We start from the raw sequence: 3792 nt of genomic DNA on the forward strand, positions 1-3792 counted from the left end.
AATTGTCAGAGGCCCCCTTGACCCGGCACGTGTTGGGACTCCTGGGAAAGTGTCCAAACCAGGATCCTGCCTGCCAGCCTTGCCAGAGCAGGCACTTAATATCCAAGTTGTGGGGAAGGTTTTGGTCTGCACTTGCAGGTGAAGCTACCTGGCCTCAGTGGCAGGGATCCATCATCCCCAGCCTCGCACAGGAGCCAACCCTGCACTCCTGCTGGGATTCTCTTCAGGCTCACACAGAAATCCTGGCACAGGACACTTGCAGCACAGGCTGTTTGTCTTTCTGCAGCAGTCAGCTTCTTCTGATCTTTCCCAGGCTCTGTGCCTGCACATGTGAAGTATCTGAATTTGTGGTGAGAGCCCAGAGCCCCAAGCTGCTCTAACAAGAGGAGGGTCAGGCTCCTGTTGCTCTGCAGTGACCATGAGATGGTATCACTGTCCTGGCTTGCTGGGGTCTTTTTGCAAAGTGTTTGTTGTATTACAGAAGATCTTTTCCATGGGAATATGGGGCTGTGGGGTGTTTTCTCCTGCATCCATGTTAGGTTTATTGTGATACTGGTCAACTGTCCAGTGTGGTGACAGCTTTGGGTACTGTTGCAAAGGAGCTCAGTGAGTCTGGACAAGTGCTGGCATTGCTCTGACTACCCACAGAGAATTCACATTGCTCCATGCCAGAAACTTTTCAGCACAACTGCTGCATTAAAAGCCTAAGTAGTAAGGAAACAAAAGTGCTCTCTTAGTAAGGCCATGATAGATAGGCAAAATGGTATTAATGATACCATAATGACATTTAAAAATAGAGTAAATATATAAAGTATATATTATTCTCCTGGTTTCAAGCACTTCTTTATTCTTAGCATTCTCTGCCTCTGCCAGTCATTTGACTGGCTGTAACATCCCAGCTTCTGTACCTGTGAGTGCTTGTTAATTATGATTCATGCTTTCAAATGGATACAATCCTGGCATTCTTTGTTTTTCTGGGCTGTGTCAAACAAAATACGTCCTAGTTTTCTTTTGCAGTATCAGATTAACAAAAAAATTTTCTCATGCCAGTGCAAGAGAAAAATCAAGTCTGTGTTACATCCTTCTTTTGTCTGTCATGAAGTGTCCTTTCACCTGTACTTGTTTCTGGGCACACCATCATGTGTAGATTCCCCTCAGGACCTGTGTAGCACCTGGGAGTCCCAAGACAAACAATCACAGGTGGTTTTTGTGCCTGGATGGGAGCAACAACTGAGACCAAGAAATCTAAATAGGACAAGGCAGGACTTTCAGACCCTCTCTGACACTGTACCTCTATGTTGTTCTTTGAGCTTCTAGCCAACTTCCTAGTCTTTAGTTTAAAAATCTCAAAATGTGGCTTTCTGCTTCCTAAGGCAGGAACACCTCTGTGCTCAAGGTTGGTGCTTTGTGTTGGGCTTTGATTACAGAGCACAAGTTTTTCCATCAAAAACTTGATTTTAAGCACTTGGCTCCTCAAAAGAGACTGACTCAGACTCCTCAGCCCCTGACCAGCACAGGAGCATTGGCTGTCTGTCTCTGACAGACATCCCCCAGGAGAACAAGCACCACCACAAGGGGAGTCACCTGTCTGAAGCTGCTGCCACCCCACCCTTGGCTCCACTGGAGCTGGTTACAGGGAACCTCCAGCACTGGTTAAACCACAGCAGAAAATCAGGTGAGAGGCAGAGCAGGGCTGAGCAGCGGTGGTTGGTAGGTGGGGCTTGGCTCTGCAGAGTTGTGCTGTCACACCAGGGACAGCCCAGCACATGACCCTGCACCACCACAGCACTGGAGGAGTCTGTTCAAAGCTAGGGCACACATGTTCTAACTATAATATAGGATGTGTTTGTTGTGTTTAAATCTTTCTATGTTTCCTTCTTTACTTGGTGCCAGCAGCTGTAATTCTTTATCCTGATTTTGCCTGGGCTTGTGCTGAGATGATTCTCAAATTTTTATCTTCAATGGAACAGTAACATTTTTTTCCAGATTTGCAGATTTCCAGTAAATATTACAAAAGTCTGTGTGGTACATGGCCTCTGAACCACCTGTGCTTGTAGTATTTAAATGCTCTTGGCCTATAGCATTGATTGTCACAGGTCTGGAAAAAAACATCCCCAGCCTTATTTGATACTTATGTTACTTTTATAAAATAATAAACTATCAAAACACTTGCCTTTTCTGCATCAGCACTTACAGGAAACCAAATCAACTCATCCCCTCTTCAAACTTCACAAAAACCAAAGGAAAGGTTTTCGTTTGTGTGTATCAACAACCACTTCTTTTCCCCTGGCCTCTCTACTCCCTTATTGGTTCACTCCTTGGTCAGTTTTCTACCTAATTGTTAATGTATTCATTGTATTTCCTATTAACTATATATTATTTAATTTTAATTACTACTTTAACAAGCCAGGGAACAGCAGTTAGAAGCTATCCAGCTGCTTATTTTCCTGACTAGTGACAAAGCCTTTGGCTTGCAAATAAGGCAGTCAAAGAAGTTTCAGGTTGGCATCCAGGCTCTGGGTGCCTTGGCTGCTGTGTCCCAGTGAGGGGGAAATCACCCACATGGGCTGCAGGCACCTGGGCAAGTGGAGGATCCCTCAGCAGAGCAGTGAGGCTCCCACAGCTACAGAAACCCAAGAGGGAGAAGGGGAGATCCTAGAGGAGGGGGGGACTTGCTACAGTGCAGGAGCCTAGAGCTGGTAACTGCTCCTGGCCCTTGCTCACAGGTGAATGATGCAGCCAGAGTTGGGGGCATTTCTTCTCCAGGGCCCTGAATGTCTCTGGTACTCAATGTACAATTTCCTGATGAGTGGTTGAGAAACATCAGGTAGATGGAGAAAACAGAAAACCAAACCAAATCAAAGGGAGATTGCTGGCTCTGCAGTGTGGCAGATTATTGCTGTGAAGCGTTGCCCAACACCCCAGTTCAGTGGGGCTGAATCACTGAGATGAGGAGCGAGTCAGCATTTCCTAAAGGCACCAGTGAGAGTGAACTAAGAGGTATAAATGTCCTGAAGGTACCTGGGCCTCCTCCCTGGGAAAGCAGGTGCAGATAGAGGGCAGTGACCTCCAGCAGCACCTCTGCCAGCTGTGGCACCAGCGGGCTGGCACTGGGTGATGTGCTGTCAATGCAGGGCCGCCTGTGCCAGACCATTGCCAGAGGAGCTCCCGCTGCCCAGCTGATTTAACTGGGCTGAAGCATTCCGAGAGCAGTGGGGAAAAGAGCCACAAGCCCCCTGCACCCCCAGCCGGCCACTGCCGGCCCCGCACAGCGAGCAGCGGCTGGAGAAGCTGGGCAGGGCAGCGAGGACAGGCAGCAGCTCAGGCATCCCGCAGAGCTCATCCCGCTCACCCATCCCAGCGGGAAGGGCCAGCTGGGCTCCTGCTGAGGCTCACACGGCTGAAGAGGCACCAGGAAACATTTATTCAGCCCCAACAACAGCAGAGCCCCTCATTTGTTTCAAGGTCTGGTGAGGCGTTTTGGGACAGTGTAGTAGCACTTAGCAGGTAACCACCTTGCTGAAAAACACAAAGGCATCATCAGAAGTTGATCAGATGTGAATTCTTTAATATAAAACCAGGCGTTAAAATGGATTTCGAAGACCTGCCATCCCTTTCACTTCTGCAGACTTCCAGGTAAAGGAACGTTTCAGCCACAGCAGGGACTGAATGGCTCCTGCCCCAGTACTGCACAAAGGAGCCGAGGATAGGGAGCAGAAGGGAAGGTAAAGTGCAGGAGAGCTGCAGGTGACCATGTCCCTCAGAACTGGCATCAAATAGACTAAACGTTCA

The sequence above is a fragment of the Agelaius phoeniceus genome, chromosome 2, assembly GCF_051311805.1.
Source record: "Agelaius phoeniceus isolate bAgePho1 chromosome 2, bAgePho1.hap1, whole genome shotgun sequence".
NCBI classification, from domain to species: Eukaryota; Metazoa; Chordata; class Aves; order Passeriformes; family Icteridae; genus Agelaius; species Agelaius phoeniceus.